The 23,525-nt window shown below is 49.5% G+C and overlaps 1 protein-coding gene across 2 annotated transcripts in view; it reads right to left on the reverse strand.

Moving 5' to 3' along the window:
• Positions 1-22,862, reverse strand: part of LOC141271834 (uncharacterized) — a 40,534-nt gene extending 17,672 nt beyond the window's left edge. Inside the window, exons 1-2 of one of the 2 annotated variants that reach the window (XM_073682007.1) lie at positions 22,788-22,862; positions 7,330-7,388 (exon numbers count right to left, since the gene is read on the reverse strand). The gene's annotated coding sequence lies outside the window, so the exon portion shown is untranslated. The remainder of the gene's footprint in view (positions 1-7,329; positions 7,389-22,787) is intronic. The other variant, XM_073682008.1, reaches the window with a different exon arrangement.
• Between the last annotated feature and the right edge of the window lie 663 nt (positions 22,863-23,525).

A 23,525-nucleotide genomic window follows, 5' to 3' on the forward strand; every position in this document is an offset into this window, starting at 1 on the left:
CATAAAGTGCAGCACAGATTCATCTCACTGCCTCACTACTGAGCGTGTACATAAAGTGCAGCACAGATTCATCTCACTGCCTCACTACTGAGCGTGTACATAAAGTGCAGCACAGATTCATCTCACTGCCTCACTACTGAGCGTGTACATAAAGTGCAGCACAGATTCATCTCACTGCCTCACTACTGAGCATGTACATAAAGTGCAGCACAGATTCATCTCACTGCCTCACTACTGAGCATGTACATAAAGTGCAGCACAGATTCATCTCACTGCCTCACTACTGAGCATGTACATAAAGTGCAGCACAGATTCATCTCACTGACTCACTACTGAGCATGTACATAAAGTGCAGCACAGATTCATCTCACTACTGAGCGTGTACATAAAGTGCAGCACAGATTCATCTCACTGCCTCACTACTGAGCATGTACATAAAGTGCAGCACAGATTCATCTCACTGCCTCACTACTGAGCATGTACATAAAGTGCAGCAAAGATTCATCTCACTGCCTCACTACTAAGCGTGTACATAAAGTGCTGCACAGATTCATCTCACTGCCTCACTACTGAGCGTGTACATAAAGTGCAGCACAGATTCATCTCACTGCCTCACTACTGAGCATGTACATAAAGTGCAGCACAGATTCATCTCACTGCCTCACTACTGAGCATGAACATAAAGTGCAGCACAGATTCATCTCAATGCCTCACTACTGAGCATGAACATAAAGTGCAGCACAGATTCATCTCACTGCCTCACTACTGAGCATGTACATAAAGTGCAGCACAGATTCATCTCACTGCCTCACTACTGAGCGTGTACATAAAGTGCAGCACAGATTCATCTCACTGCCTCACTACTGAGCATGTACATAAAGTGCAGCACAGATTCATCTCACTGCCTCACTACTGAGCATGTACATAAAGTGCAGCACAGATTCATCTCACTGCCTCACTACTGAGCATGTACATAAAGTGCAGCACAGATTCATCTCACTGACTCACTACTGAGCATGTACATAAAGTGCAGCACAGATTCATCTCACTACTGAACGTGTACATAAAGTGCAGCACAGATTCATCTCACTGCCTCACTACTGAGCATGTACATAAAGTGCAGCACAGATTCATCTCACTACTGAGCGTGTACATAAAGTGCTGCACAGATTCATCTCACTGCCTCACTACTGAGCGTGTACATAAAGTGCAGCACAGATTCATCTCACTGCCTCACTACTGAGCATGTACATAAAGTGCAGCACAGATTAATCTCACTGCCTCACTACTGAGCATGAACATAAAGTGCAGCACAGATTCATCTCAATGCCTCACTACTGAGCGTGTACATAAAGTGCAGCACAGATTCATCTCACTGCCTCACTACTGAGCATGTACATAAAGTGCAGCACAGATTCATCTCACTGCCTCACTACTGATCATGAACATAAAGTGCAGCACAGATTCATCTCAATGCCTCACTACTGAGCATGAACATAAAGTGCAGCACAGATTCATCTCACTGCCTCACTACTGAGCATGTACATAAAGTGCAGCACAGATTCATCTCACTGCCTCACTACTGAGCGTGTACATAAAGTGCAGCACAGATTCATCTCACTGCCTCACTACTGAGCATGTACATAAAGTGCAGCACAGATTCATCTCACTGCCTCACTACTGAGTATGTACATAAAGTGCAGCACAGATTCATCTCACTGCCTCACTACTGAGTATGTACATAAAGTGCAGCACAGATTCATCTCACTGCTTCACTACTGAGCATGTACATAAAGTGCAGCACAGATTCATCTGACTGCCTCACTACTGAGCATGTACATAAAGTGCAGCACAGATTCATCTCAATGCCTCACTACTGAGCGTGTACATAAAGTGCAGCACAGATTCATCTCACTGCCTCACTACTGAGCGTGTACATAAAGTGCAGCACAGATTCATCTCACTGCCTCACTACTGAGTGTGTACATAAAGTGCAGCACAGATTCATCTCACTGCCTCACTACTGAGTATGTACATAAAGTGCAGCACAGATTCATCTCACTGCCTCACTACTGAGCATGTACATAAAGTGCAGCACAGATTCATCTCACTGCCTCACTACTGAGCATGTACATAAAGTGCAGCACAGATTCATCTCAATGCCTCACTACTGAGCGTGTACATAAAGTGCAGCACAGATTCATCTCACTGCCTCACTACTGAGCGTGTACATAAAGTGCAGCACAGATTCATCTCACTGCCTCACTACTGAGTATGTACATAAAGTGCAGCACAGATTCATCTCACTGCCTCACTACTGAGTATGTACATAAAGTGCAGCACAGATTCATCTCACTGCCTCACTACTGAGCATGTACATAAAGTGTAGCACAGATTCATCTCTCTGCCTCACTACTGAGCATGTACATAAAGTGCAGCACAGATTCATCTCACTGCCTCACTACTGAGCATGTACATAAAGTGCTGCACAGATTCATCTCACTACTGAGCATGTACATAAAGTGCAGCACAGATTCATCTCACTGCCTCACTACTGAGCGTGTACATAAAGTGCAGCACAGATTCATCTCACTGCCTCACTACTGAGCGTGTACATAAAGTGCAGCACAGATTCATCTCACTGCCTCACTACTGAGCGTGTACATAAAGTGCAGCACAGATTCATCTCACTGCCTCACTACTGAGCATGTACATAAAGTGCAGCACAGATTCATCTCACTGCCTCACTACTGAGCATGTACATAAAGTGCAGCAGATTCATCTCACTGCCTCACTACTGAGCATGTACATAAATTGCAGCAGATTCATCTCACTGCCTCACTACTGAGCGTGTACATAAAGTGCAGCACAGATTCATCTCACTGCCTCACTACTGAGCATGTACATAAAGTGCAGCACAGATTCATCTCGCTGCCTCACTACTGAGCATGTACATAAAGTGCAGCAGATTCATCTCACTGCCTCACTACTGAGCGTGTACATAAAGTGCAGCAGATTCATCTCACTGCCTCACTACTGAGCGTGTACATAAAGTGCAGCACAGATTCATCTCACTGCCTCACTACTGAGCGTGTACATAAAGTGCAGCACAGATTCATCTCACTGCCTCACTACTGAGCATGTACATAAAGTGCAGCACAGATTCATCTCACTGCCTCACTACTGAGCATGTACATAAAGTGCTGCACAGATTCATCTCACTGCCTCACTACTGAGCATGTACATAAAGTGCTGCACAGATTCATCTCACTGCCTCACTACTGAGCGTGTACATAAAGTGCAGCACAGATTCATCTCACTGCCTCACTACTGAGCGTGTACATAAAGTGCAGCACAGATTCATCTCACTGCCTCACTACTGAGCGTGTACATAAAGTGCAGCACAGATTCATCTCACGGCCTCACTACTGAGCATGTACATAAAGTGCAGCACAGATTCATCTCACTGCCTCACTACTGAGCGTGTACATAAAGTGCAGCACAGATTCATCTCACTGCCTCACTACTGAGCGTGTACATAAAGTGCAGCACAGATTCATCTCACTGCCTCACTACTGAGCATGTACATAAAGTGCAGCACAGATTCATCTCACTGCCTCACTACTGAGCATGTACATAAAGTGCAGCAGATTCATCTCACTGCCTCACTACTGAGCATGTACATAAAGTGCAGCAGATTCATCTCACTGCCTCACTACTGAGCATGTACATAAAGTGCAGCAGATTCATCTCACTGCCTCACTACTGAGCGTGTACATAAAGTGCAGCACAGATTCATCTCACTGCCTCACTACTGAGCGTGTACATAAAGTGCAGCACAGATTCATCTCACTGCCTCACTACTGAGCGTGTACATAAAGTGCAGCACAGATTCATCTCACTGCCTCACTACTGAGTATGTACATAAAGTGCAGCACAGATTCATCTCACTGCCTCACTACTGAGCATGTACATAAAGTGCAGCACAGATTCATCTCGCTGCCTCACTACTGAGCATGTACATAAAGTGCAGCAGATTCATCTCACTGCCTCACTACTGAGCGTGTACATAAAGTGCAGCACAGATTCATCTCACTGCCTCACTACTGAGCGTGTACATAAAGTGCAGCACAGATTCATCTCACTGCCTCACTACTGAGTATGTACATAAAGTGCAGCACAGATTCATCTCACTGCCTCACTACTGAGCATGTACATAAAGTGCAGCACAGATTCATCTCACTGCCTCACTACTGAGCGTGTACATAAAGTGCAGCACAGATTCATCTCACTGCCTCACTACTGAGCGTGTACATAAAGTGCAGCACAGATTCATCTCACTGCCTCACTACTGAGCGTGTACATAAAGTGCAGCACAGATTCATCTCACTGCCTCACTACTGAGTATGTACATAAAGTGCAGCACAGATTCATCTCACTGCCTCATCACTGAGCATGAACATAAAGTGCAGCACAGATTCATCTCACTGCCTCACTACTGAGCGTGTACATAAAGTGCAGCACAGATTCATCTCACTGCCTCACTACTGAGCGTGTACATAAAGTGCAGCACAGATTCATCTCACTGCCTCACTACTGAGCGTGTACATAAAGTGCAGCACAGATTCATCTCACTGCCTCACTACTGAGTATGTACATAAAGTGCAGCAGAGATTCATCTCACTGCCTCACTACTGAGCATGTACATAAAGTGCAGCACAGATTCATCTCAACTAAAAGCCGAGATCCTTAGATCAGGAACAGAACAGACATTTATAGGACATTTTATAAGTTTCCCAAATTCTTATGGAAACATTTAAAGCACAAACTGCACTGAACTACTGAACCCAACTTATTATATATTGTTGGAGTCGGTTCATTTTATACCGACTCTACCAAAATGGCCACAGACTCCGACTCCACAGCCCTGTTATACACATAAGACTTATGTCGGACGAACCTGCCAATATTGACGTGTTCGGCTGCCAGCCTTGTGTGTATGGTGGTGGCGGCTGACTGATGATAGTGAGAGATTTTGATCTCGCATGTCTGATTGTGGACTGCCAATCACATTGCTCTCCGAGATATAGACTACCAGCCGACGTGTCGGTCAGCAGCTGTCACATAGAGAACATAAGAGAGCTCGGCCGAATGAGTGCTCCTGTGTTCACGGGAGTCTGATGAGATGGCTGTTGTCCGAATGATCTGTCGACCGACATCCATCTGATGGCTATCTAATGTGTATGGCCAGCTTTAGAGAACGTGGATATGCTAATTATTGGTTTATAGAAGGCGCCAACAAAAAAGTAACAATGAACAGACAAGTACTATACGATGAAAACAGACATAACAATAAAAAAGATAAATGTGGAACCTTAACAACTAATTAAAGCTTAGCATACAATGCAATAATATCTATTATAAAAAAAATAGCTAGCCATGTTGTACCAGGATCCTGGTCTGAACAAGATCTTGCAATATAATATCTGATTTGTTCCCAGCAGAGCTCCTACCATTGCTGACATTCTCTCTCCGAGTATGTTTTCCTGTATACAAAATCATACAGCGAACTATCTATGTCAGGCTTTTTTGCTTGTGGTCAGACTATCTGCAAAACATGTGGTTTGTAGACCTGACAGACACTTTTCAATCTTACCAAAATGACAAATATATAAAATTCTAGATTGTGTTACTAGTTTTGAAGAATATTTATCAAGTGTACTCATTGTAAAGTTCAGTTTGGGGGATTTACCTTGATAGCTCTGAAAATTCGAATCAGAAGTATGTCATATAGATTGAATCTCAAGGCAGTCAATGTTTCTGTTGAGTCCAGACATTTTATACAAGAACATAATCGGGATCTAAAAGGTTTGAAATGTAAATGTATTAAGGGCAGTCTATCTGCCCAGAATGACTGTTGGAACCAAGTGCAGGCACTTGATGCATCATGGCACAGCCAAACATTTAAAATACCACTCTAGCGGGGTTTTTTATTGCACCGCTGGACTGGTGCTTTAAATGTAATTACCCTGCCCCTTGTCTGATACTCACCTGTTGCCGCTTTCATCATTTTCCAGCGTTGCTACCGAAAAAAAGTGACCTGCCGGCAGCTCCCATGTATCATGGAGCGCTGTGGAGGTCACTTTACAATAAAAGTCTATGAGATCCTGATTCTGGCTCTCATAGACTTGCATTAAGCTCTTGTGATGTAACTTCTGACTTCCGGCCAGTCAGAAGTTACGAGCACAAGATGGTGCCGCAGGACCATAGCGGCATCGGTAAAAGGTGAAGCCGCCGGTGAGTATATGACTGGGGGCAGGGAGCTTACATTTAAAGTGCCACTCCAGCACTGAGAGAGAAAAAAACCCTACTGGAATGGTGCTGTAAGTGCACCGTCACACCTACTTGTTTTCTATCCATCTCCGCCCTTCTCTGACTCTATACCGTGTGTGGAGGGGATGATGGCGCTGTGGGATGATTACCCTGTGTGAGAGAATGGCAGTACTGTGAGAACATTATACTGTGTGTGTGGGGGGGTGGCAGTACTGTGAGAACAGTAATTTGTGGGGGGGGGTGGCGGTAATGTGAGAAATGTAGTACGTTGGTTCACTCGGCTGCATATAGAGGTAGACACAGGAACGCTTTCTCTTTAAATCTTCTGTTGTAGTTTATTAAGAATGCTGCATAAACCACGGCAATGTTAGCAAAAACAAACACGGCCTTTCCAGACTAACAGGAAAAACAAAACATAACGTATGGCACAGTCCTTGTTGCTATGTGTAACTGCCCGCTTCAGGAACAAACAACCCAAGATTCACCTTTTCCTTTACATGACAACACAGCTCCAGAACTCGTGCCTCCAGATCCACCCCACTCCAAATGCTCTAAAAGGCTGGGAATTTATCCTCTGACCTCCTCCCACTGCACAGGTGTTTAATCACCCTAGCAATATACATAGTTATCTAACCCCTCATCACTTCGGGTGCTGAAACATTTTCTCTGTCTATATCACTAGAGCTAATAACCTCTGTCCTACATCTCCCCTGCAGTACTTTTGCCAGTGACTTTGTCACAGAACATTATACAGTGTGTGGGGGATGGCGGTACTGTGAGGACATTATACTGTGTGTGGGAGAGGATGGCGGTACTGTGAGAACATTATACTGTGTGTGGGAGAGGATGGCGGTACTGTGAGAACATTATACTGTGTGTGGGGCAGGGCAGACAGTGGGGACATTATACTGTATACGCCAAGAAAGGGGCACTCTACTATGTGAGTAATACTTGTTCAGAGGAAAAAGAACAAAAAAAAAATAGAATTTGACTTACCGGTAATTTGGTTTCTAAGAACCCTCCACGATAGCACCACAGGAGGATGTCACCCCACCCTAATAGGGACAGGAAAAACAAAGAGGTCAAATAGTCTCTTCCACACCCTCTTCTCCAGTGTTTTTCTAAAGGACCACCAAAGTATGAATGCTTCAAATATTTATTCATCACCATATTTAAAGCAATACAAAAAAGAACAAAGAAAGGGTTTGAATTATCGTGGAGGGTTCTTAGACACCGAATTACCGGTAAGTCTAATTCTATTTTCTCTAATACACCTCAATGACAGCCCACAGGAGAAATACCAACGGTTAATGTTAGGGAAGGACAATAGCCTGGAGGACTTTTCTAACAAAATCTAAATCTTTCACAGACATTAAGTCTAATCTATAATGTTTAGAGAAGGTATGGACCAATGACCTGGTAGGAGCTCTGCAGATCTGTTCGATGGAAGCGCTTGCTTTCTCAGCCCAAGAGGCAGACACAGCTCTAGTGGAGTGAGCTGTAAATTTTTACGAGAGATTCTTTTTTCAATATGCTTCACAAATTGCCCTCTTAATCCAGTTGGCGATGGTAGATTTTAATGTCTTCTCCCTTTGTTTTTGCAGTAGAGCTGGACAAAAAGGTTCTGATCATTCCTCCAGAGCTGGACAAAAAGGTTCTGATCATTCCTCCAGGATTCCAATCGTTGAAGGTCGTGTCAAACCACTCTTCGTACATCTAAGGAATCAGATTCCTCCTCTCTGGCATTTGCTGGATTCTGACAAAAGGAAGGAAGAATCATTTCGTGAGACCTGTGGAATTCGAAGACCACTTTGGGCAAGAAAGATGGGTCCAGATGGAGAACAAGTCTGTCTTCCAGAATCCTCAAATAGGGTTCTCTGATTTAGAGGGCTTGAAGTCCGCCGACTCTCCTGGCTGTTGTAATTGCTATCCAGGAAGGCTGTTTTCCAGGATAGTCTGTTTATGTCTATCAAGGATATGGGTTCCAACTGAGGTAATATTAGGACGATATTTAGATCCCAAGATGGAATTTTATTGGTCAATCTTGGACATCCACTTGAAGCTGCAGTCATAAACCTCCTTACCCAACAGTGATCTGCTAAACTTTGGTCAAATAATGAGCTTAATGCTAGAACTTGAACCTCAAGGGTGCTAGGTCTGAGGCCCTTTTCCAGGCCATCTTGTTGGAAGTCTAAGATCTGGGTGATGTTCATATAATGGGAGTCTGGAGGACTAGTGCCATACCAAGATACGAATGTCTTACATATTTTGCCATAAGTGGCATTTGTTATTGGTTTCCTACTTTTTGAAGAGTATGTATGACCTTGTCTGAAAGGTCTCTATGTTTTAAGATTGTGAACCCAGAAGCCAAGCAGCCAGACACAGATTTCCGGGGTCCGGGTGGTAGATCAGATCTTGGCGAAGAAGGTTGCTATTAGTGGAAGAATCAGGGGACCTTCTAACTTTAGGTTGTTTAAGGTGGCAAACCAGCTCCTATTTGGCCAGAGAGGTGCTACTAAGATTGTTCTGACCATCTCGGTTCTTATTTTTTGTAGTGTCCTTGGCTAGACCGGCATTGGTGGAAAAGCATATGCCAGATTGAATCTTCAGGGTTGGCCAAACGAACCCACCTCTATTCATACATCATCTGGGTTCAGGGAAAAGTATTGATCTACTTTTGCATTTTGATGACTTGCAAAGAGGTCTACTTCTGGATGGCCCCATCTTCTTTTGTAGAGAGCAAATAGAGAGAGATGTTCCTCTGCCCAAGAAAAAATTATTGTTGAGACTGCTTTTAGATCTTCGTACTTTGTGCTTCACTGATGACGAAGGTGAGCAACCGTTGTCATATTGCCTGAATAAACCCTCTTGGGTGCCTTGAACTATGGATGCCGCTGATCGATCTGAGAGCCTCCTCTACTACATTCAGTTCTCTGAAATTGGAGGATCGCTGGCTGATTTCCTGTGTCCAGATCATCTGAAGGGAAGTCTGGGAGATCATAGCTCCTGATCCTCTTCTGCTGGCATCCAATGTGATTGTTGATAGGGGATTCTGAATCGAGGGGACCTCTTTCCTTATATTCCCTGGAATGAGCCACCATGCCTGAGAGGACTTTTCCTGATCAAGTACTGGAATTTTCTTGCTCAGGGATCCTGGGGATCTGTCCTAATTTGAAAGGATGTAGTTTTCTAAAATTCTGGTATGGGCCTGTGTAGCGCCCCGAGGGTTCGGCCGCTACAGGGGTATTGCACCTCAGACCAGAGGTGTGATATTCCACTCCCAGGTAAGGATGGAGTATGGACCAGGGCTCAGTTAGCTGCATACAGCACACACACCCCATTTCCGAGGGACAGCTCAACGGTGCTCCCACTAGACATAAGTGCAGGCACGACCGACTATGTCCCTGCCTGGAGTGTGGGGGGGGGGGGGTGTGGAACACCCAGTGCTGTAGGGGCAGAAAGGGGTTGGTTCCTGAGCGCAGGAAGGAGCTCATTGGTTGCTGGTCACCTGGGCTCATGGCTAGAGGGAGGTATAAAAGGTGGGCACCATCTTAGATCTAGGTTCTGTCTAGAGAGGAGAAGACAGGGAGTAGAGGCTCTGCAGGAGCTCTACTCCAGAAGGGCCTAGTGAGAGGCCGAGGAGGAGGTGAAGGGGAGCTGAGATTTTGGCTCATCTCAGCTCCAAGAGAAAGGAACAGAAAGGAACAGAAACAGAAAGGAACTGCAAAGAAAGAGAGAGAGAAACAGAAGAGCTCAGGAACAAGAAGGTGGAAGGGACCCTAAGAACCCACGAGAATCCAGGGTGAAGGGTCAGGCAGATTAAGGGTACCGGATCCCAAGTTGGTGGAGGAGAAACTACCCTCAGCCAAAGACCGGTCGTCGTGATCATCTATTGGTGCGACACCTCATCAAACCTGCTAGGAAGGCACCATATAGGACAGCGGAGGACGGGGCCCACGTTTAACCGCACTCTTCCCGTGGGGAGTCACACTACTCTAGCTGCACACCTCATCAGCCCCAGCGGTCTGCATGCAGCGGCGGTTCCTAATAACCGCAATCCACGGGTGGCGTAGTCGGACATTATCTGAAGCACGTAGCAGACTACCATTGGCCTGACCACCCTGAGCCGCGGGACCGGGCCGCCACTACTACTACCCCCATCGTTCCCCTATCGCCCGGATCCGCGTGCCCCACGGCCCAGGGGGCGAGTCAGCTTTGGCGTAGTCGGCAGGATCTCGTGCCCGCTAACAACGGGTACTGCGCGCCTGAAAAGAGACTGTTTCATTGTACCAAAGATGGCGCCCGCCCCAGAAGAACGAGCGTCATAATGTGCGCGCCAAAAGACCACAGGAGGCCGCCTCCCATCGTGGGCCGGGTCCCAGAATGGCGCCAAAGAGGAAGCCCGCCCCCGACAACCATGAGCACGGCGGTAGAAATGTCCGTCAACGTGGGGGGGCTGCCCCTGAGAGTGATTGTCAGCAGAACGCCCCAGGACCACCCCCCATGGGGGCGGAAAGAGAAGAAAACTGCGGGGCAGGGGGTGGTCTGGATCAGTTTGGCCAGGCCGCACCCGGAGATGGAGAAAGAAATCAGCTCCAGTACTTTGGCGAGGGGCCTGCTGCAAGCTACACCACCATGCAGCCTCACCGAGCTGCTAGCCCATCTCCCCAAGGAGGACCCCGAGTATACGCGGGCGGCATTGGAGGAGCTGGACCGGAGGATGGTCCGAGCGCAGCAGGACGTGATCGCCGGGTGGAAGGAGGAAGTAGCCCGGCGGGCTGTGACCCTGCAGCAGGAGGCGCCATCGACGTCCAGCAGCACACCAGCCACCGAGGGCAGTGAAGGCATAGCGGAGGCTAAAGACGATGCCGCGGAGGAGGCCGCGACAGCAGAGGCAGGTAACGGAGACGCCCCTGCCCCGAACCCTAGGGCCGCCGACCTGCCCCTGCACCCTGTTGCGGAGCCCAACGCACCTGGACCCGCCGTCGACACCGTGCCTCCACCGCCATCAACCAGCCCCCAGGCTGTCGACGCTGCCAGTGAGCCCCGCCCCACGCCGTGCCCTCTGACCCCGGGCGTGCTCAGCCAACCGCCATCGCAGGCCCGGCCGCAAGGCCCAGCGCCCCCGGGCGCCGCTGCCCCGACCGAACCCCCTGCACCTGCTGTACCACCCTTGGGAGCAACAAGGAAACGACCAGCACGGGCCTGGTCGCAAGGCCACGTGCCCCCGGGCGCCGCCAACTCGCTTGCGCCCCCTGCTGCTGCAGTACCACCGCTGGGAGCAGATCTCTTCGCCCAACACACCAGTCCGGATGGGCTTCCATTCATCTGGCCCCCCCGAATTTGTCAACCCCCGCTTTCAGAGGAGCCCGCCCGCGGAGGTTGAAGTACCATCTGAGCCCCTCATACCTGCTCCGGCGCCTCAGGAAATCCCCCAGCTGCTATTGGAGGACGCCCAGTTTGAATGGGACCCCACAGGGGAGGACCTGATGAGGTTCATGAAGGAAACACGAGCGGGCGCAGCCGAGCGGCGGGAGGCCTGCCGCCAACAGCTGGAAATGTTTGAGAAAGAGCAGCGAGAGCGGCGGGTGAAGCAAGAGAAGCTGCAGGTCCAGAGCTCGGAGCAGAAAATGAAGGCTCGGCGAGATCCCCGAACTGCCCGCAGTCCCCGAGTCACCGGGACTGTTGTGAAGTTCCAGATGGAGCGCGGCTGGGGTTTCATCCGAGACCCTGAGACCATCAGAGATATATTCGTGACAAGGAGAGATGTGGAGAGTCACCTGCCGGAAGGCCATCGTGGGCGGGATCTATTTCCAGGTGATGTGGTGTCTTACACCCGACACCAAGGCGTGAAGGGATGGTACGCCCTCCACGTCCACAGAGTAGTAGAGGAGGAGGAACAACACTACTCGGACGCTGAGTATCAAGAGGACCCGGATGGGCCTGAAGATTATGAGGAGCAAGGAGCGGCTGGAGGGTATCGCTACCAGTAAACAGTAGCATACCGGTGTAAATAGTTACCCGTCAGGGTACAGAGAACTGTGTGGGACTGTTTCAAATTGAGTGTGGTCCCCGTTGGGACTGATATAGGACTGTTTGATTGTTGCCCTATCCCCTAAGTAACCTGGCTGAGGACTGTGAGCAGCCATCCCTCTTCCCCTAACAGGCTGAGGACTGTGAGCAGCCATTCCTCTCCCTAAAACCGGCCGAGGACTGGGAACGGCCAATCCCTTGTACATAGTTGAGCTTCCTAAAGCGCCCTCTACTGGTTTTATACAAAAACCGCAACGTCTACCTCAAGATTTACTGGACTGTTGCACCTTTACCTGGTCGAGATCCAAGAATCCAAGAATGTGCTTTACTTAAAAATGTTTTACATGAGAAAGTTTTATATGCTGCTAGGTAATAATGCAAATGTTTTACAAGATGTTTTATATGACAAAAGAGTTCCAGAGGCATTAGCAAAGTGTTTTATAATAGTGACAAGAAAAGAAAAGTGTTTCCCATAAAGGGAATTGAACCGTATTGCCTGTTTTCTGATGTGGAAAGTTATTGAAAAAGTTTTGCATGTCCTGTAATTATCTGTTTTTTCTCTTTTCCAGCCCGAGGACGTGCTGTGCTTTACCAGGGGGGAATGTAGTGCCCCGAGGGTTCGGCCACTACAGGGGTATTGCACCTCAGACCAGAGGTGTGATATTCCACTCCCAGGTAAGGATGAAGTATGGACCAGGGCTCAGTTAGCTGCATACAGCACACACACCCCATTTCCGAGGGACAGCTCAACGGTGCTCCCACTAGACATAAGTGCAGGCACGACCGACTATGTCCCTGCCTGGAGTGGGGAGGGGGGGGTGGAACACCCAGTGCTGTAGGGGCAGAAAGGGGTTGGTTTCTGAGCGTAGGAAGGAGCTCATTGGTTGCTGGTCACCTGGGCTCATGGCTAGAGGGAGGTATAAAAGGTGGGCACCATCTTAGATCTAGGTTCTGTCCAGAGAGGAGAAGACAGGGACTAGAGGCTCTGCAGGAGCTCTACTCCAGAAGGGCCTAGTGAGAGGCCGAGGAGGAGGTGAAGGGGAGCTGAGATTTTGGCTCATCTCAGCTCCAAGAGCAAGGAACAGAAAGGAACAGAAACAGAAAGGAACTGCAAAGAAAGAGAGAGAGAAACAGAAGGGCTCAGGAACAAGAAGGTGGAAGGGACCCTAAGAACCCACGAGAATCCAGGGTGAAGGGTCAGGCAGATTAAGGGTACCGGATCCCAAGTTGGTGGAGGAGAAACTACCCTCAGCCAAAGACCGGTCGTCGTGATCATCTATTGGTGCGACACCTCATCAAACCTGCTAGGAAGGCACCATATAGGACAGCGGAGGACGGGGCCCATGTTTAACCGCACAAGTCCGCGGCAGCTGGACAAAAGTGGGTCACTGGTGAGGCAGGCCAGAGAAAGGATTAAAGGCGGTCCTGTGCCATGCTCCTGAACTGCCTGGGAGTTGACCGAGCCCCTCACCTGGTGGACGCGGCACGGCTCGGGCGGTCACTGCCGACGGAAGTGACCCGGAACAAACGAACTGTGAGTAAAGACCCTGGACTGTAACTTGTTGTCCGTGTGCTCCTTCGCTCCTCCGGCACTACCGGTACTGGGACCTTCACCACCATCACTCCCACCATCCACTACACTGCCCTGGGGCCGCACTCTTCCCGTGGGGAGTCACACTACTCTAGCTGCACACCTCATCAGCCCCAGCGGTCTGCATGCAGCGGCGGTTCCTAATAACCGCAATCCACGGGTGGCGTAGTCGGACATTATCTGAAGCACGTAGCAGACTACCATTGGCCTGACCACCCTGAGCCGCGGGACCGGGCCGCCACTACTACTACCCCCATCGTTCCCCTATCGCCCGGATCCGCGTGCCCCACGGCCCAGGGGGCGAGTCACCTGGACTGGTATAGCGAATCTTAAGGACACTGACCTCTGGCTCCATAGGAAAGTTGACTGCTTCTCCTTTGGTATGAAGGATGTCTGTTTCCGGGAATCCATTAAAATACCTAGGAAGGTTTTTGTAGTGAAAGGGGCTACGTCTGATTTTTCAGGGTTCACCAGCCACCCTAGGGATGTCAGAATCTGAATTGTTCTCTGTAGGCGTTCCCTAAGCAGTAGTACCGACGGGGCCACGAGTAGGAAATCGTCGTGATAAGGAATTACACTGTGTGCAGAATTATTAGGCAAGTTGTATTTTAGAGGATTATTTTTATTATTGATCAACAACTATGTTCTCAATCAACCCAAAAGACTCATAAATATCCAAGCTTAATATTTTTGGAAGTTGGAGTGTTTTTTTTTTTAGATTTGCCTATCTTAGGAAGATATCTGTTTGTGCTGGTAACTATTACTGTGCAGAATTATTAGGCAATTTAATAAAAACCAAATATAATCCCATCTCACTTGTTTATTTTCACCAGGTAAACCAATATCAGTGCACAAAATTTAGAAATAAACATTTCTGACATGCAAAAACAAAAAAATTAGTGATCAATATAGCCACCTTTCTTTATGATGACACTCAACAGCCCTCCATCCATAGATTCTGTCAGTTGCTTGATCTGTTTTCTATTAACATTGCATGCAGCAGCCACCACAGCCTCCCAGACACTGTTCCGAGAAGTGTACTGTTTTCCCTCCCTGTAGATCTCACATTTTATGATGGACCACAGGTTCTCTATGGGGTTCAGATCAGGTGAACAAGGGGGCCATGTCATTATTTTTTCTTTTAGACCTTTACTGGCCAGCCACGCTGTGGAGTAGTTGGATGCATGTGATGGAGCATTGTCCGGTGTTACGCTCGCGCCCGGACTGACTGGCGTGAGCGTGATTAGTGATCCCACTGTACAATGAACCGAGGAGTGCCTGGAGGGGTGTAACTAAGTATCAACCCAATCCGACCAAGGTCACACGGCAGCTCAGTCGACTCCGTGAACCAGGGAGGAACCGAGCAGAGGGACCAGGTGCTAGTCCAGGTCAGACCCCTGTCACAGCTGTTGACCCACACCGGGGAATGCAGGAACAGGCAGGTTAGCTGGTATGAAGGCAGGTGGGTACTAGCAGGCACGGCTGGTATGAAGGCAGGTGGGCACTGGCAGGCACGGCTGGTATGAAGGCAGGTGGGTGCTGACAAGCACGGCTGGAATGCAGACAGGCAGATATTGGCAGGTATGAACGCAGGCTGGATAGGGACCAGTACAGACTGGGATACAGGAACAGAGCCGCAGGTGCGGTGGACTAGCAGAGCAAAACCGCAGGAGCGGTGATCAAGCAGAGTGGAGCAAAACCGCAGGTGCAGTGAACAAGCAGAGAGGAGCAAAACCGCAGGTGCAGTGAACAAGCAGAGCGGAGCAAAACCACAGGTGCGGTGAACAAGCAGAGCGGAGCAAAACCGCAGGTGTGGTGAACAAGCAGAGCGGAGCAAAGCCACAGGTGCGGTGAACAAGCAGAGCAGAGCGGAACCGCAGGTGCGGTGAACAAGCAGAGCAGAGCGGAACCGCAGGCGCGGTAAACAAGCGGAGCAGAGTGGAACCGCCGGAGCGGTGAACAAGCAGAGCGGAACCGCAGGGGCGCTAAACAAGAGGAGCAGAGCGGTGAACAAGCAGAGCAGAGCAGAACCGCAGGTGCGGTAAACAAGCAGAGCAGAGCGGAACCGCAGGTGCGGTAAACAAGAGGAGCAGAGCGGAACCGCCGGAGCGGTGAACAAGCAGAGCAGAGCGGAACCACAGGTGTGGTAAACAAGCAGAGCAGAGCGGAACCGCCGGAGCGGTGAACAAGCAGAGCAGAGCGGAACCGCAGGTGCGGTAAACAAGCAGAGCAGAGCGGAACCGCAGGTGCGGTAAACAAGCGGAGCAGAGCGGAACCGCCGGAGCGGTGAGCAAGCAGAGCAGAATAGAGCAGAAGGTGAAGGCAGACAGGACAGGGCTCTGTTCACATGGAACAGACTGGAAGATGCAGGAAGATAGCTAGAACACAGGAGGTAAATATGGAGGCAGGGAAACAGAACGAGCAGAACCAGATACACACAAGGTGTTAAGAGGGCGGTTGCAAACAACTTTAATAAATGGAACGCAACCGACCCCGGGGTCCGCAATGCAGCCTGGACTGCTGCCGAACACTTTCCGGGTGGAAAGGAAAGCGACAAACTTAAATGTTAAACCCTTCCATGTTTCTGCACACAGGAACAGGTATAGCGGTTCGCTCTATCTCCGTTAACTGCACGGGAGAAGAGCGTCCGGGAAAGCACCTACTTAACTGATAAACCACTCCGTGTTAAAGCACACGGAGCGGGTTACAGCGGTTCACACAAGAACCGCAGGGAGACGTGTGACCTGGGGAAAAGCAGTAGCCCTGTCTTCGATACAGGCGCTACGCAATAGGAGTTGGCGCTAAGATGCATGTGTGACTCACGCCGACGGGTACGTGCCCTCTGCCGGCGTGCTACCGGACAGAGGAGTATTTCTCCACATGGTCCACAGGTGTCTACAGGGAGTGGGACGCCTGCAGGCTGCTCGGGGTGTAAGGTGACACCCTCTGACAGAGCCAGACTGCAACACGAAGCTACCTGCCTCTATGGAGCTAACCTGCCTAGCGGAAACTACACGTGGAGCACAGACGTCCACACAACAGCATCATGCTCAATGATCTGAGCGCGCCGCCATGTTTGTGGGTGGGCGTTTTAAAGACTAAGCCCTGCCCACCGACGCGCCATTGGTGACGTTACCCGTGGACCATTCAGGCGGTGCCAGGTCACCGGGTCAGGTGGGTGCCAAACCACCAATCACGATCCGCAAGGTCACGGGCATGCTCAGTACGGCGAATCCTGGACTTAAAACTCCAAGCACCCTGTCTCCCTCAGCAATCTATGCTTAACCTTGCTAGGTGCCAATACATGGGAGACAATCTGTATGTCTCGTGGATCAGCTAGGCGTTGGGGCTGATGATGATGCTGAGCAGCATCAGCCCTGGCTAGACTAAAATGGGAGACCACAGAAGGTCTTGTACGCATTTCGAATCCAGAACCAGACCGACGTCTAACACAAGGTACTTACAATGAAGTAATGAAGTAGCGAGTGGACACAAACAGAAGTACAGAGACAACGAGTTGTAGTTAGGTGCAGGTTCAGACACTGCAGGAAAAGGGAAGGTACGGACATAGAGAGAAACAAGTAACGGGCTAGGACACTGTTCAGACAGGAACTGAACCGGGAACAAGATACAGGAACGAGCCTGGGAACTCAGCCCCCAGGGTGGCGGAAACAGACTAGAAGTCAGAGATACAGGTAGCGGCCGTGGGTACTCAGCCCCCAGGGTGGCAGAACAGACTAGATACAGGACAGGACCCGGCAACTCAGTTTCAAAAGACAAACTGAGTGAAAGTGTTGCTCAGGCACCTCCTACTGGGTGGAGGGGGTTTAAGTATCCAGTGACTCACAGCAATAGGCTGGGGACGCATTAGGACTGTGCACACAGTAGCTATAAGAAACAAGCAGAAAGCCGCGCCGACGCCCTAAGCAATCAGACAAGAGACATGGACAGAGCAGATACTGGAGCAAAGAGTTCTGCATGGACTGACAGGTAAGATTGCGGTCTTGCATGGTGGGAGGTGGTGCACCATGCAAGCACGCCGCCAGGGATGTTACAGTACCCCCCCTCCTTTACGCCCCCTCTTCCTCCAGCCAGCAAGGATTTTCTGCAAAGAATTTGGAGACCGATCCTTCTCCTCAAGAAGATTTCCTCTTCTGTCCACTAGAGGGAACAAAGCTGGTTTCATCATCTTTGTAACTAGGATGCTTCCTTCCATCGGGCCATCCTCGGCAACCGATGAAGTGGGCGAGGTACCAGGAACAGGACACAGGAAAGTCTCTCTCCACTTATTAATATTGGGTAGCACCCCAAAGGATTCACAGGACAACTGGAGATCACCGGGTTGGAGGGGTGAAGAGACTCTGGGGAAACCACCGCCTTGACGTGCACTTTGCCAAGCTTACTGGATGAAGTGGGCGAAGTACCAGATACAGGGTGCAGAAAAGTCTCTCTCCATTTGTTATCAGGTAGCACCCCGGAGGATTCAGGAGACAACTGGAAGTTCTCTGCCTGGTTGGAGGGGTGCAGAGACTTGGAGGTAGCCACCGCCTTGATGGACTTATTGCCAGATTTGTTAGAGATGGAGGATCCTTGCTTAGGGACCAACCTCAGTCTGGTTTCTGAGATGACACGTCTGCGAGGCGAGGCGGTGCCTAAAGCCAGATCATTGATACAATCGTCGGGACTGTGTGGGGACAATGCCTCTGCTTCCCTTCCTTCGGAGACTTCAGCGCACAGCGAGTCAGCGACTAGCAGATCTGGTGAAGAAGAAGAAGAAACTGCTGACTGTCCTGAAGATATGGGGACTGGACACCCCTTACACCTCAGCAGTCCCCCAGGAAACACCATGCAGGATCTCCAGACCTGAGCGGGCACTAATTCTCTCGGCTCTGGGACGACCTGTGGGTAAACCAGACAGCACCTGGAATGTGAACTTCTTCATGTGTAATGCTCCAATCTGGAGCTTAATTTGTACAGACATATTTTGACTGTTTCTGAGTAGGGCTCGTCCTTCTGCTGACAATGCCCAAACCGGCTTCTGGAGTTGTTGGACAGGAAAAAGACACCGACTCTTCAAGGCTTTAAGCCCGAAACTTCCGGTTAATCCGAGGCCTTCACTTGCCACGGAGACAGTCCTGGTCATCTGTGGAGAGGAAACACTAACGCCAAGGGCAACCTCTCCTACAGGCCTAATGTCTTGGGATTCTCCAACCTTCGCTGGACAAATACCGCAGTAGGACCGCCATCCGATTTTGTGACTGAGTTCTGGCTTCTGCTTTGCCTGACGAACATAGTCATCCTTCATGGATTCTATACGGAAAGCTGCCTCTACAGGCTGGGGAACAGGAGGTCTTTGGGAGGACAGAACCTGGCGAGACGGTTTACCTCTACGCCTTGCACGTCTGGACTGCCTCTTGAGGTTGGGAAGAGAAGTATTCTGTGGAGCATTGTCATCCTGTGTGGATTCAGTGTGGGCAACAGTCTCTTCAGGCTGGAGAACTGGTAGGCTACCTACACACATTACCCATCGGGGCTGCTCCGGGGTACTGGGAAGGGAAGATTTAGCAGAAGCCTCAGGGTTAGGGTCATCGAAGACCATTAGAAAGGCCACCAGGAAGGCCTGCAGGTCAAAGACGATAGGATACCATGCTTCCCATAGGGGGGTGATCCAATTCAAGGCATCGCTAAATAGGACATCATGAATGCTACTTTCACCCGATCAGTGGGAAAATAGTGAGCATAGAATTTGAAATGCTGCATACATTACTCCACAAATGCACGGCTTTGTTTTGGATCCCCATAGTACCGTGGTGGATCCGCAGGAACGAGTGCTGATAGCTCGATCCGGGTTAAGGGTAATTCTCCCTCCTCCAGCAATTCTTCCAGAACAGACATGCGACCTTCCTGAGAGTCTGAGTCTAATTCCTCTTCTAGACTAATTTTTCACTTCTTAGCCTTTGAAGGAGTTCCGGATGTGGATTGGGAAAAAGAGTCCAGGGAAGATTGGGATCTCTTGTCAAACCACCCCTCTAATTTCTTCCATTAAGGAAACCTGTTCCTCTCTAATAACCTTATCTATGCACCCCTGGCATAGTAGTTTTCTATGGGAGGATGGAACATATTACGTCTTGCCACTTTAGTATTGCTTTTTGGTGCAGGATCCCTGTCCTCTGAAAGAGAAGGGAGAAGGGGAAATAAAACCAAGATATATATAACCTGCACCAAGGAGAAGGACCTACCAATGTCAGGAACACTTACTAGGACTGGATTCATGCTGGGCTCTGCAGATGCTGAGCAGGAGGAACATGAACCCTCCATAATTCAAATGATCAGTCCTATTCATTGAGATGGAGAAAACGAGGTAGGGTTCCTTGCCTGTCGCTGAATCCCCTCCTCGTGTACCAGCTAAGAAAACACACATGCGTTCCAGCATGGAACGCAACTGGAAATTACACTGTGTGGGAGAACCCAGCGTCTGACGTCACTTCCAGTAATGGCACACGTCAGCACACAGGGGAGGGAGAGGAGTGAGGCTGGGGAGCTCAGGGAGGTCCCCAGCCTAGGACCATCCAACTTTACACTAAAGTGAAGAAAGTATGGGACAATCCTGAGTCCGAGGAGACAGGAGCAGCCTGGAGAGGAAAGCACCGTGATCAGTCTCCGCTGCCCGGCTCTATCCAGGCATCTAGCAGTCTCTGCCGTCGGCCACAGAGCACCGCAGGTGTTATTATTATTATAGCGCCATTCATTCCATGGTGCTTTACATGTGAAAGGGGTATACATAGCACAAACAATTACAGTAAATTTTGAACAATACAACTCGGCGACTGGTATAGGAGGAGCAAGGACCCTGCCCGCGAAGGCTCACAATGTACAGGGGATGGGTGAGGATACAGTAGGTGAGGGTAGAGCTGGTTGTGCAGCGAATGGTGGAGCTAGGGTTACTGCAGGTTGTAGGCTTGTCGGAAGAGGTGGATCTTCAGGTTCCTTTTGAAGGTTTCCATGGTAGGCGAGAGTCTGATGTGTTGGGGTAGAAAGTTCCAGAGTAGGGGGGTTGTACGGGAGAAATCTTGTATATGATTGTGGGGAGAATAGATAAGAGGGGAGTAGAGAAGGAGATCTTGTGAGGATCGGAGGTGGCGTGTAGGTAAGTACTTGGAGACTAGGTCACAGATATATGGGGGAGACAGGTTGTGGATGGCTTTGTATGCCATGGTTCGGGTTTTGAACTGGAGTCTCTGAGCAATGGGGAGCCAGAGAAGGGATTGACATAGAGGTGAGGTCGGGGAATAGCGGGGGGACAGGTGGATTAGTCAGACAGCAGAGTTTAGGATAGATTGGAGGGGTGCGAGAGTGGTAGAAGGGAGGCCACAGAGCAAGAGTTTGCAGTAGTCGAGGCGGGAGATGATGAGGGCGTGCACTAGTGTTTTTGCAGATTCGTGGTTGAGGAATGTGCGGATCTGGGAGATATTTTTGAGTTGGAGTCGGCAGGAAGTGGAAAGTGCTTAGATATGTGGTTTAAAGGAGAGGTTCGAGTCCCGGGTTACCCCGAGGCAGCGGGCTTGGGGGACTGGGGAGAGTGGGCAGCCATTGACTTTGATGGATAGGTCAGTTGGGGGAGTTGAGTGAGACGGTGGAAAGATGATGAATTCAGTTTTGTCCATGTTAAGTTTTAGAAATCTATCAGAGAAGAAGGATGAGATAGCAGACAGACATTGTGGGATTTTGGTTAGTAAGGAGGAGATATCGGGTCCAGAGAGGTAGATCTGTGTGTCATCAGCATAGAGGTGATACTGAAAGCAATGGGAGTCTATGAGCTGTCCCAGGTCGAAGGTATAGATGGAGAATAGCAGGGGTCCTAGGACTGAACCTTGGGGGACACCGACAGATAGGGGGCGAGATGAAGAGGTGATGTGTGAGTGGGAGACAATGAATGTCCTGTCTGTTAAGTATGAGGAGATCCAAGAAAGAGCCAAGTCTTTGATGCCAAGAGAAGAGAGAGTCTGCAGTAAGAGGGAATGGTCCACTGTGTCAAAGGCAGATGACAGGTCCAGGAGGAGAAGGACAGAGTAGTGTCGCTTGGATTTGGCAGTAAGTCGGTTGTTGGTGACTTTGGTCAGGGCAGTTTCAGTGGAGTGATGCAGTCGGAAGCCAGATTGGAGGTGGTCAAAGAGGGAGCAGGAGGAGAGGTGGGAGGACAGTTCAGAATGGACGTGTTGTTCCAGTAGTTTTGAGGCATAGGGGAGAAGTGATATGGGCCGATAGCTAGACAGAGAGGATGGGTCAAGGGAGGGCTTTTTGAGGATGGGTGTGATCGAGGCAAGTTTGAAGCATGAGGGGAAGACACCAGTTGTTAGTGACAGGTTGAAAAGGTGGAATAGGGTTGGGATGAAGACTGTGGTGAGGTTAGGGATGAGGTGGGACGGGATTGGGTCAAGTTCGCATGTGGGGAGGTGTGATTTGGAGAGTAAAGAGGAAAGTTGATCGTCCGTAATGGTGAAGAAGCTTGTTTTGGAGGATGGTTGAGTAGTTATGAGGAGGGGTTGTGGGGACTTTAGGCAAAAGCTTTGTCTGATGGTGTCAGGTATGATTTCTTCATCCCAATAGGGACAAGAAAAACACTGGAGAGAGGGTGGGGGAGGGTCTATTTGACCTCTTTGTGTTTCTTGTCCCTATTAGAGTGGGATGACATCCTCCCTTGGTGTTGTCATGGAGGGTTATTAGAGAAAGTTATGATTCTTCGAAGGAGACAAGGCAAAGATACCTAATTAATTTCAGTGCTGCAGTGGTTAATGCCCCCTACCCCCAGTAATGGGGGATCTCCACATACCTCCACCTGCAGAGCCGCACATCGGATATATGGCTGTTCTGTGCGCACAGGACCTGTGATGAGGTCACGGAAGGGGAGGAGTCAGGGGTCACATGATCAGGGGCCTCAGTGACTGCACAGTTCTTTACACTGATATCCAAGAAGCTACAAGGAAACTTCTCAGTCGGTCACATTTCCAGCATTATTTGCTCTGCACTACGGGCACAATTACCCCGCGCCCCTTTTCTACAGTTTTATGTGTGAAATGTAACGTGGGATTTCTCTGCTTGGAGACAAATAGACGACACACAGGAGGGAATTATCACCAGTAGTGATGAGCGAGCCTGCTCGCAACTGCTCGGTGCCCGCCAAGTATTTCCGGGGTTGCTCGGCGGGAGCTCGGGTCTCCTCCCTGCATGTTTGGCGCTCTTTACAGAGCCAATGAACATGCAGGGATTGCCTGCCACTCACTGTAATGCCGTAGCCATGTTGGTTGTGGGCATTACAGTGATTGGCTGGCCGCACAGCGTTATCAAGTCTATGTCAGACCTGGCGCCGCCATGCTCGTCATGGTCACTCCGGAATCAGACAGTGTAGGGAGAGCTGCTGCTGTGTCAGGGAGAGATTTGCATGTTTCTAGTTAGTGTAGATATACCAAACTATATTAGAGACACATATCCATCTCATCAAACAGTCCTTCTGAGGACTAATTCATCTGCAGAGATATCAGGCAGGCAGTGTATATAGGCAGGCAGGGTA

This window comes from Phyllobates terribilis, unplaced genomic scaffold (genome assembly GCF_046119375.1).
Source record: "Phyllobates terribilis strain yellow unplaced genomic scaffold, ASM4611937v1 Scaffold_5__5_contigs__length_657084704, whole genome shotgun sequence".
NCBI lineage: Eukaryota > Metazoa > Chordata > Amphibia > Anura > Dendrobatidae > Phyllobates > Phyllobates terribilis.